At 35.5% G+C, this 12,663-nt stretch overlaps 1 protein-coding gene across 1 annotated transcript in view; it reads right to left on the bottom strand.

The window, feature by feature from the left end:
- The window catches only part of LOC150079181 (intermembrane lipid transfer protein VPS13D-like), a 160,720-nt gene that overhangs the window by 133,554 nt on the left and 14,503 nt on the right, over nt 1–12,663 (bottom strand). The window lies entirely within an intron of this gene.

The raw sequence follows: 12,663 nt of genomic DNA, 5'->3' as shown, positions 1-12,663 counted from the left end.
AATAAGCTAACAAATGCTATTAAGCCTATTTAATCAATTTGTAAAACACAAATTAATATGTTAACTAATCAAAAATATGATAAAATTTCAAGGAAAACTTGTCTGCTTGAAGCAGACACCTATTTCATATAAATGATATTTCTGGTAACTAGAATTCTTAAACCCCAATTTGCAGCCTAATCGGAAATAGAAGTTATGGCAAAAATAAATGGTGTTAAAAATCTAATTAACTTATAAAATGTTTTATTCAATTAAGAAAAATCATATTATTCAGGCTGGTATGTAATTACAGTGAATGCAGATGTAAATAAAAGCAACAAGATTAGTCAAAAGGATACTTATCAAGAGAGATTTGAGTTCTGTGAATTACAGCGTCTAGAAACTAGGCACCTGCAAGATCAGATTAAAGTGTTTAAACATCCCCCCCCTCTCTCTCTCTCTCTCTCTCTCTGTGTGTTGGATGATACACACAAAGAAATATAAATTTAAACTGGAAATAGCTGATTGCAGAATAGCTACATAAATATTTACTTGCATCCAGAAAGTACCCGATCTTTGGAAAAAACTTCTATCTGGTTATTTGAAAGTCACTGGTCTGAATAAATTTAAGGAAGGATTACACAAATGATTATAAAGATAATGGTATTTTTTTTTTTTTTTTTTTTTGGCTGATCGATAAACTTGTTTCCTTCCATTATATAATGCTGCTAATAGTAATAGTGGCCAATACATGAAGATATATCAGTTGAAATCATTGAATGGAAAAATCAGGTTACAATATTCATCATGGAAATGAATTATTTAATGTAGTATACTAGAGGGGCTTAGAGGGGAAAACAGGTATTCTGTGTGGTATTCTTTTTTGTACTAAGAGGGTGGTGCAAAGCAAAATGTAGGTATTAAAATAGTCATATTCTAGCGTCTTTTGACGTAGTATCTCTATACACCAACGTGCATATTACAGGCTTTACGACAGTTTTTAACAACAGACGACACCTTAATAAAACGTACCTCTCTTTCCATCAATAATATCATTGAACTCACCTCACTATTACTAGATGCCAGATATTTCAGATTCAATAACAAAATTTTTCAACAAATATTCGGTTTACACATGGGCTTAGGCATTTCTGCTCCTCTGTCTGAAATTTATTTAGCTACAATAGAGAATCAAATTTTACAACCTTTTCCTTCAGAAATAAAATTATACACACCTTACGGAGATGATATACTCATAATAGGTAATAGATCCACTATAGACAATCTTTTTTCAAAATTTAATTCAATACATGATAGATTAAAATTCATTCTTGAAATTGAAACGAACAATCAAATCAACTTTCTTAACCTTACCATTTACAAAACAGGCACAAAACTAGGTACAAAGATTTTCAGAAAAAATACACACACAGGAAAATACCTACATTTTGCTTCGCACCACCCTCTTAGTACAAAAAGGCTGTTAGTACAACAAATCCATAATGCCATAAAATATAATTCCTTACAAAATGACTTAACTAACGAACTTCAATACCTCACAGAAAAATTTATAGCTAGGAACTACCCAGCCCAACTTATCCAACACACCATTTCTGCCGCCAAAAGTAAAATTAACAACCCACACAAGCCCACTACTAAGGCAAATGCACGCATCATCCTCCCTTACCATAGCGAACTTGCTGGACAGTTCAGCCGGGTATTTACAGGCACAGATATCTCCCTCATTTTTTCAGCTTATAATAAACTCAGATTCTTATTTAATACTTACAAAAAGTACCCGACTACCGATTTGAACAATATAATTTATCTGATCAAATGTCAACCAAACTGTGATGCCAGCTATATTGGTAGTACTAGCACAAAGTTTGGTTCTACCAAAACCTCTAATACTCGTGCATACTACCACTATAATAGGTTTAGAATTGGACAATCTAGCACGGAACTTACAATACATGTCCATACCCACAATCACATTCCTCTAATCGATTCCGCTATCACTATTATTAAACTTAAAACCAGCCACAAAATTCTTCAATATGAAGCTCTCATTATTGAATGGTTCCAACACCATTCTAATCTCAATATTATAAATGTGAAACTCCCCTTTAATCTTTCCCTGGCTTGGAACACATTTGAGATTCCTATGTGTTCCAAAGAGCATCACGAGAGTATAGATAATTCTTTAAATACGGCATGCGTCTACTCCTCACTTAACTTCGCCAACTGAAGACGTTATAACTTAACGAAAGTCCGTTGTTATCACTATTGGCATTATCAATTTTTTTCATTTAAGTTCTAGATTAACTACTTTCTACCTTATGACAACCAGGGACGGAGTGGTGCACTTCTGCTTCCTTGCACTTATCCTAAATTCCGTTAAATTAACTTATTTTTTATTCCAACTTAATTCATTAATTTAATTATTCCATCTTAAATTTAGCCATCAGTCTCTTCATAAAACTATTGCAGATTACATTCAAGGTGAATACCATACATTAAGCAATTGCTATTTAATACTTAGTCTAGTATCATGGTATTATAAGAATTCTATAACTTTTATATTTGTTTCTGTATGAACAATGGAGACAATTTACTCATAGGCTGACTAGTAAGTGAGTGGATGATTAAGAACGATGGGCAAGGTTGCTCCTTCCGATCAGTATTTTGTCTCTTTGGATTATTGTTCTCAATACCCTGATGGTCTTTGTTTGCAATGTTTGCTCCTATTAGCCCAAGGACTTTTCTGCCAAAGTTTCCAGCCCTGCCACAAGGAGGCAGGAGCAGTGCCGCTAGGAGACCAAGTGGTTCAAGGGTTAGTTGGTTAGTGAACTAGAAATATATAGATAAAAAAAGAAAGGTTGGTTCCCTTTATGTGTTCTAACTTGTGGCATTCCAAGTATAGAACGGTTTTAAAAATGAGACTGTTTAGAGAAATATAGAAACTTAAAAATAACTTTAATCGCCTTTGAAGAGCATTCTATAAATTGCAGAAATATTGCTTGGCGTCGAAATACGCTCGGCACCTGCGACCAACTGAACTTAGTCAGCAATAATTAAAGCAATAATACACCACCCACAATTCCATCTCAATGCCTTCTCCATTGTAAAAGAGCAAAAAAATTACAAAAATCAGATCCTGTGGAGGTAAAGTCAGCATATCCAACAAGCATGGATACGGATGATACTAACAGTCAAGAAGAACTACTTGTAATACATGAAGACGATGATATGGATGTTAGTAATAACTCAGGATGTCCCACATTTCCCAGAAAGGAAAAATAAAAATCAAAACTTGACCATTATAAACAATCCACTCATAAAAAAGCAGACAGATTCATCTTCCACATACAAAAACAAATAATGGAACCTATTATACAATGGAATTGCAGAGGCTTTCACAGCAACATCAACAATATCCATGAACTAATTCACCTGTTGATATTCATGAATTAATTCACTTCTTGCTTCAATTCTGTTGTCACATTCTTATAAAAAAGCAATTTGACACCCCAAATCTCCACCTAATTCAAAATTTATAATATTTTCAGGCAAGATACACTGGACACTAACAGTGCTCATGAAGGAGTAGCTATACTCTTGAACCCAAGATTCCTCTTCAGACACATTCCATTGCAAACCTCCTTAGAAGCTGTCGCCATACATGGTGTAATTGGTATCACTGTGACTTTAGTCTCAATTCATCTTCCAACTAATCATCCATATACTATTCAGAAAATTGAAGATGTTATTTTGCAATTACCACCCCCAATTCTGTTTACTAGGTGACTTTAATGCATACTACTCATTATGGGGTATCTCCACCTCAGACAGATGTTGAAAGCTTACTGAAATGCTGATCGACAGACAGAATTTAATGCTATTGAATACTGGCTCACCTACCTATATTCATTTCCCTACGAGATCAACCTCTGCAATAGACCTTTCCATTTTCTCTCCAATCCTCTATCCAAGTATTGATTGGGTAACTCTTAATGATCCTCTTAATATAAAAAATTTAAACATCCTATTCCTTACCAACAGATAATCTAGTAAAATGGAAATTTTCAAAGGCTGAGTGTATAAAATATAGCACGCAAATCCTGTATCATCCAGACCTGTTCTGAATAATAAATCAAATGCTAACAGCTATGACTGATGCCATTCCACAATATCAAGTTAGAAATAATTGAAAATTAAATTACTGGTGAATAGATTGCAATGATGCAAAAAAAGAGAAAAATGAAGCATGGAACCTATTCTACAAACATCCAACCTCTTCCAATCTTATTAGTTATAAATGACTTAGAGCAAAAACAGCCCATTATATTAGATGGAAACCAAAAAAAGAATCTTGAATTAAATTCAATTCTCCAATTAATAAAAATACAGTTATCAGACTGATCTTCAGAAAAATAAAACAGTTAAATGGTAAATTTTCTCTGATATCTACTTTACTCCTTAACCCTGTTTTCCCAATCAACCACTTATGACCAATTGTTTCAAAAAATTAAAGGTGTAACTAAGAAATCCAAACTGAATTTCACTGATACCCGTGCTTTACCTTATAATCAACCATTTACCATGCTTTAACCACAGCAATCTCTTACCAGCTCGACAAACAGTGCTGCTGGCCATGATGTGATATATATATATATATATATATATTTTTTTTTTTTTTTTATGAAAACCCCAAACACAAAAGGTATCAAAACCTATAGTACTTAGTACCGTGCATGGGTTGAAGGAGAAGTACGGGGGGGGAGGGGGATGCCGGAAACTTTGCTCTAGAGACTAAACATGGGTTTCACCACTTCAAGCCTCCAATAAGCAAAGTGGTGGTATTTCACTGGTTGATGAAAGTCATCTACCACTTCCATATTATATGATGATCCAAAATTTAGATCAAAAATTGCTACCTTCACTGCTGATCTTTTTTCAATGAAATCTTCACTGAACATACATTCCCAAGCTCCAGGTGTCAATCCTATGTAATGGCAATCTCAAAACCTGGTAAACACCATTCCATTCCTCACAATTACAGACAGATTTCTCTTACCAGCTGTCTGAGCAAAACTCTCAAAAAATTATTTATTGTCATCTCACTCATTATCTTGAGTCTCAAAACTTCATTAACTACAATCAATTAGTATTCCAAAAAAAAAAAAAAATCAATCATCATTGGATCTCATGATTAAAGCTGAAGCAAACATCAGGAATGCATTCATCATAAAGGAATATCTCGTCATGATCTGTCTTGACATTGAGAAGGGCTCTGACACCACATGGCATTTCGGCATCATAAGGAATCAACATTCTCCTTGCCTGAGATGCCATTTTTCATCCAAAATTTTTTTCAACAAATATAATTTCATGTTTGTTATTCACAAACTCTCTCTAAAAACTTTGTCCAAGAAGAAGAAATCCCATGAGCATATTATTTCAATACCACTTTATTTGCAATTAGAATGAATCATATAATCAAAATCATTACGAAAACAGTGGATTCATACCTTTCGGCTGATGATCTTAAAATTTCCCGCCATTCTCAAAACATGAACTACATTGAGTGAAAACTGCAAACATCGATAAACTGCACCCGGATATGGATGGCACAAAATGGTTATAGACTAACCAACCAGAACTCTATTGCTATTGACTTCTGTACCAGACATAAAATGCATCCTGAACTGGATTGGGATAACCTTCCTCTTCCAACAGCAAATAGTTTTTGTCTACTAGACTTAATTTTTGGCGGCTAGTTAAATTAACAAAAGCACATTGAACATCTCCAGACTGCTTGCCAAAAAAAAATTAACATACTCAGAGCATTATCAGCAACAACCCGGGGAAGAGATCATTACACTTTGCTTCACTTATTTAAATCCATAATCAGATCACACTTGGAATACATCATGCATGTCTTCGATTCTACTAGGGAAAGTGCTTTATCCTGCCTCAACCCTATTCAATATTCAACTATTAGGATAGCTCTAGGTGCTTTCAAAAAATCTCCAGTGCAAAATGTCTGTATGTTTAAACCTATGAATGTCTTCTAAATACCAGGTGAAAGATGTTATAACTGAATTCCACAACCAACATCCAAAGCCAGTCGACCCATCCTAATTGGTCAATACTTAATGCTCCACAGTTTATGAACTTTTATAGAAACAAACCACAGGAAAATTTGCTTACTGGTATTAGGCTAAAGGAACTAACAGAAAGCTGGAATACACACTTCAATAAAGTCCTCCAAGATCCTATCAATACCGACCCTGTGTGGTCTGGCATCATGCCATCTCGTGAAAATTATTTCCACTAATGGGGAAAACACTCTAACAGACATTAAAGTCCAATAGCTACACATTGCTCATACACAATCTTATCCCAATTTCGCTAAGATATATATGATGAATTGAAGTCTGAGAGTGGAACAGGTGCAGCAGTGGTACTCCAACACTACCATTTCTGTATAACTTCCCACAGAATGTAGTTGTTACAGCAATGAATTATATGCCATAAAGCTTGCTCTAGAAAATATTTTCCATCTCTCAATCCAAAAGAGCATAATATACAGATTCAAAAACTGCCCTATTAGCCATGCAAAACACGTCTCCACCTACTTATCCATTGCTCATCAGAACAGAGTTGATTCATTTCAGAGAGCATCAGAAAAAGGTTGTCTTCTACTGGTCCCACACTATATTGGAATACCATACCAGGATATGAAACTGCAGACGATGCTGCCAAACATCCACCCAGAAGAGACTCGATGAATTTTCTTGCACTGTTCGCTGATTACAAAATGCATATACAAAATATAAGTAAACGGTGATGGACACTTCAGTGGCAAATGCAAATACATAATAAACTCCTTCAAATTAAACCTGAAGTCCACAATTATGGGTTTCCAGCTTCCATAAGAAACAAGAGGTAATCCTATCCAGAACCTGAATAGGCCATACTCATCTGATTCATCTATTCTTATTGTCAGGTAATGACCCTCTGCAGTGTATGCACTGCCACACACTACTTACAATAAAATAAATACTCCTGGACTATCCCCTGTATAATAATGCCCATCTTTGTTATTCACCTCTCTCTCTCAAATTTAGGGGAATTTTCATTTGGCCATATCATAAGCAAAATATCTAATTTTACAGAATTTTTCTCTTTCCTGAAACAAAAAGGATTATATAAATGTTTTTACGGCAGCTAAGTAGTATAAACCATATTGATGAGTGCAATACGGTCAAAGTCATTGCGCTATAAAATGCAGCAGCAGCAGCAGCAGCAACAACAACAACAACCACCAATACAAAATTAAAACAGATACAGTCAGTCCTCGTATAACACGTGTTTACATTACACGAATTCGATCATACATGATTTATAAATAAGGGAACGATATCATATATAACACGAATCGAATTCGCTTATGCATGATTCGCCTTTGTGTTTACAAGAAATGGCAGTCGAACGCGGAATCACCCCAACTGAACAACATGATAGGAATGAAGAGAAGATTCTGAAAATGTATTTATGTTTTTTTATATCAGTGAAGGGGAAACACATTTCACCATAATAACGTAAAAACACACCAATTTCAGCTATCGGTATTATCGCAAATGCAATTAGATCGAGTTTACTACCAGTTTTATAACAGATTCCACTAGAAGAAACGCAACTGGAAATTGTTTTTATTGTTTTATGGTAGTAACCCCCAGAAATGTGCTTTAGTAAAATGTGAGGTGTTAATAGTGTGCTTTTACTCTGCCATTACGGTGTTGTTTATTCAGTTGCTACATGTGCGCAGCTTTGTTTATGTGTATCAAGCATGCCTTCTCATTTTGTAATTGTGCTTTATTCCCTAAAAATTAGTAAAATACTTTAAAGGAAGTGTTAGTGAAGACACTACAGATTCAGAGAGAAAAAGAAAAGCAATATCGATAAACAGAGGCGGACTGGGTCAAAAATTCTTACCTGAGAAAATTTGTAGTGGCCTCATCTAGCGTTTATGGCCTCTGGCCCACCGGGGTTTCCCCGATAAGGCTTATAGCCAGTCCGCCTCTGTCGATAGAAAAAAAAAAATGAAATTGTGAAACGCTTTGAGCAAAATGAAAGATCGTGTGATACTGCTCGTGCTACAGGCCTAAATGAGGCAATGCCAAGAATTAGAAAGAATGTTGTTGTTGTTATTTGGTTTTTAGGAGCATTAGCAATAAGGCCATATTGCTCCGGGGATATGCAGTGGTCATTCCCTGACCTTTCCGCATCCTCCATATTTGGTGATCACAGGCTCGAACCCGAGTCTAATTAAGAAGAGTGTGCAATGCACTACTGCTCCTGCCCACCTTGCTACGGAGGCGCCATTAGAAAGAATGCAGAGAAAATAAAAACAATTTTTATTACAGGAACAACTCAAAGTGTAATTAAAATCCATTAGTTTAAGACACAAAGAATTGGAAGAGATGGAACGGCTGTCATCTGTTTGGATAGAAATAAAAAAAAAACAAGTTTTCTTACGATAGAAGCAAAAGCATAAGCAATATTTTATTACGTAATAGTCGTAATAAAATACATAAGTATTTTATTACGATTATTTAGTGTGTTTGGTAATGTTTTATTAAAAATGTGCATTCAATCTTGGATGGTTGGCACTAACCCTATTTTTCCCATAGGGCCTGTTATATTGCACGATTTTGCATTGCACGAGGATTTCTAGGAACACAACTATCGTGCAATATGAGGACTGACTGTATTATCAAAACTAATGAAGAGATATTTGAAAATTTGCAATAACAATAATTAAAATCATGGAGGAAATTAGCAATATTAAAGGTTTATCAATAATAATGAGTATCAACAAGATCAAAAAATATAAAAATATTTTAACAACATAAACAATAGCAAAACACAGAGTATTTATTTAAAAAAAAAATGGTAGTAATTCTGTTGCACACAAGGTAGTGGTGAAAAAAAACCCCAAAAATTCTGTTAAGATTATGGGTGGGCTTGCAGTGATCTTTAAGCCATTTAACAAGATGGGAGAGGGGGGGGGGCTAGTTCAAAGATCTGACACCAAAGCATAATTAGAAGGTATATAATATATAAAAAATGTGTGTAAATGTGGCAAAGTATATGGAGGTGAGACTGTAAGAAAATTTCAAATGCATATAGATGAACACAACAAACATATGGCTAAAGGGAACATTAAATAAATATGTTACAATGCATTAGGACATATAATGATAGGAATTTTGCAGTGGGGGAAGTATATTATTTAATCTCTAGTTATTTTGAGGATAGAGCTCTCTTAGTTTACTCTGTTACTTGCTCTGTTAAAAGGAATGTCACAAGGGGCTGGGATTGGTCCTTGGGCTGTATTGCTGGACCATGGTCCTTGATGGGTGGCTCGTGACGGAACACGAAAATGTTATCAAGGTAGCATATGTTGACAACTTGGCGGTTTTAATTTTTGGAGAGTCACGTCCTCAATTAGAACAACATGCAAACAATGTTCTTCAGGATTTGGACAACTGGTGTGTTGTTCATAAGTTAAAAATTTCAATTGATAAAACAAAGCAGATGCTTCTTAAGGGAAATTTAAATTTAAATAGGCCTTCTACCTTAAAATTGAATAACCAAACCATTAAATTAGTCAGGAATTATAAGTCTCTTGGTATTATCATGGACGATCGGTTCAGTTCTTCGCTCATGCCCGATATCTTGTTCAAAAAATTAAAGTACTGACTGGAAAGAACATGAGAATCTCCAAGAATGTATGGGGTATAAAACCTGTCACTTTAAAGTTGTATTACAAATGTGTCTTCTTACCCATTATTTTCTCTGCTGCTGGCGCTTGGGGCTTCCATATAAATAATGACTCAGTTAGAAAATTTCTTACTTGGGTTCAGTGCTTTTCTATTCTGGTCATAACTAGGAACTGCAGAACTGTGTCTACGGTAGCTCTACAGGTACTGAATGGAAGGCTTTCTATTCAGTATGAGGTCATTTGTCATTATTTACAGTTTTTTCTTAGGAAGGCTATTCCTGTAAGGTTAGGAGAGTATGCTATAGATTTGGATATGCCTGTCAAGGAAGATAATGAAAGCATTAGGAGAAAACTTATAAATAGTTATCAGTTTTCATGGACGGCTGCTAATTTAGGTAGAGCTACATTCAAATTTTTTCCAAATGTGTCAGAGTTTCCTAAGCAAAAGGTGTCCTGGTTTTGTCCAGGCCTAAATTTATCATTTCTACTTTCAGGGCATGAAAATCTGAACTCCAAGCTGTTTGCTTTGGGGTTGGCTGCCTCGCCACTTTGTATGTGTGGTGTCCCAGAAACAATAGAACACTTAGTTTTTAATTATAACTTGTACGTAGATCTAAGACAGGAATTACAAGTCCTGACTGATGTTTACCTGGAGGATGAATTACGTCGTTTGGTGGAGTTGTTTTTTTGTTTTTTTGGTTTTTAGGAGTATTAGCAATTAAGGCCATATTGCTCCGGGGATATGCGGTGGTCATTCCCTGACCTTTCTGAATCCTCCGTATTTGGTGGTCACGGGCGTTTGGTGGAGACAAAGGAAAATTATATGGTCTTCTCTAGTTTTGCAGATAAGGTGTTTAAAAGCTGTTAAAGACTTTTGGGTAGAAATCACTAGAGTTTGTTAATTTAATGCGGTTTTGGTTTTCAACTCGTTCTGGAATGGGTATATGTTTTCTTTTTCTAACTGATCTTTTGAAGCTCTGTTCCTTGCTGAACAGGCTGGAATTAGGTTATTTTACTGGTTAGGTTATTAGGTTAATTAGCTTAAAGATAGACATAATGAACTGATAGTTTTGTTAATGGTTTTGATTTAGTTTGAACACAAAGTATGGGTGAATATATTTGGGTTGCCTTGATATAGGTCAACCGATAGAACTAATTAGGACTGGGAAATATTGAAATGATTGTCTTAATTTCACACATACAATTTTTGGTTACTTGAAGTTTTTGAAAGACTGACTATATAATAACACAGCTATCGGGTTGTCTATAGGAAGTTACCACGTAAGCGAAGAGGTAATTTTGTATGGTAATTTGCGAATGAAGTTAGTACAGTTATGATGATGTTGTGTCAAGGAGTTTAATGGTAAATAAATTGTGTTGGTATTGTGGTGGGTCTGTGTTATGTTGGCACTAGATGTTGGATATAGACCAAGGTTACATCCAAATGCAAAAGTGTAATTTTATATATAGTTATTCTTTAATTGAAGCTAAGATGTAAAGGAGTGCAAATTTTAATTAATCAGTATTTAGCCATACAAAAGAAGAATTTTTGGTTAAGCACCCTAATTCAGATGAGCTATTTAACTTTGATACATAAGTATTATGTGTATGTTGCTATTGTGTCAATGAGTTTAATGGTAAGGGAATTATGGTGGTCTGTGTTAAAATGGGTCTAGACCAAGTTTACATGATGGTTCTACATCCAAATGAAAAAGTGTAATTTTATTGTATATAGTTATTCTTGAATTGAAGTTAAGATGTAAATGAGTGTAAAATTTGAAAGATTTGGAATATAGCCATACAAAAGAAGTATTTTTTTTTTTTTTTTGGTTAAGCTCCCTGGTTCAGATGAGCAATTTAACTTTGATGTTTAAATATAATGTGTTGAAATTGCTGTTTTATTATTATTATTATTAGCCATATGGTGCAAGGAAGCCTGAGGCTTATGCTGCACCAGTCAAAAAAAAAATTCCCGAGTTACCCTGAGAGAGAGAGAGAGTGCGTGTGTGTGTGTTTGCGTTTTTTTTTTTTTTTTTTGGTAGTTGTTGGCGCATCGGCTTCTGTGGCCACAGTGCACCTCCCAAGGTTTTTGCAGTACTTTGATCCAAGCCCAAGGCGGGATTCGAACCCGCAACCTTTGGATTGCCAAGCAGGCACTTCACCCACCTGGTTAGCCCGGTCGGCTGACCAGGTGGGTAAAGGGGTTTGTGTGTGTGTGTGTGTGTGTGTGTGTGTGTGTGTGTGTGTGTGTGTGTGTGTGTGTGTGTGTGTGTGTGTGTGTCAGAAGTAGAAGGGAATCACCAAGAAAGAGAAGAATGATGATATCCAGATCAGGACCCTGGGTGTGCCAAGCCCATACTCACCAGATGTGAGCCCCTAGGTGTGGTTCATATCTGGTTGGAAGGATGTTTATTTGGATTTGCTCTGGTCTGGCCTGTTTTGTTGTGCCAGTGATTGGTTTCTCTTTTAGTTATAAGACAATATGAGTGTTTTTTTTTTTTTTTTTTTTTCATGATTACTATATATATAAGATAAATTTTTGGGTGATTTCCAGAGTGGCAATCATGACCAAATTGTGATGTAAATAGTGTATAGGTTGTGGTGACAAGACTGTTGTTTACTAGTCACTCTGCTGCTGCTTTTTTTTTTTTTTTTTTTCAGGGGATGTCTCCTTCTTCCTCCCCCTTCTTTTCTGCCCCTCCCTTTCCCACATTTCCCCTTTCTCTATTCATACAATCTTTGAGATTTCAAGTTCTCTTGAAATCTCAATTAGAGAGTCTCTACCTGGTTGTGGAACTGGCTGTGTCCATGTGGCTTGGGATGGAAGTCAGGGGACCAGGTGTTCCATGCCCCCTGGCTGCGAAATGCCAGGCGCCGGCAATCAACACCCA

The sequence above is a fragment of the Mastigoproctus giganteus genome, chromosome 10 (assembly GCF_048544385.1).
Source record: "Mastigoproctus giganteus isolate SK-2022 chromosome 10, ASM4854438v1, whole genome shotgun sequence".
Lineage (NCBI taxonomy): Eukaryota > Metazoa > Arthropoda > Arachnida > Uropygi > Thelyphonidae > Mastigoproctus > Mastigoproctus giganteus.
This window is presented reverse-complemented; position numbering and strand designations above follow the sequence as displayed.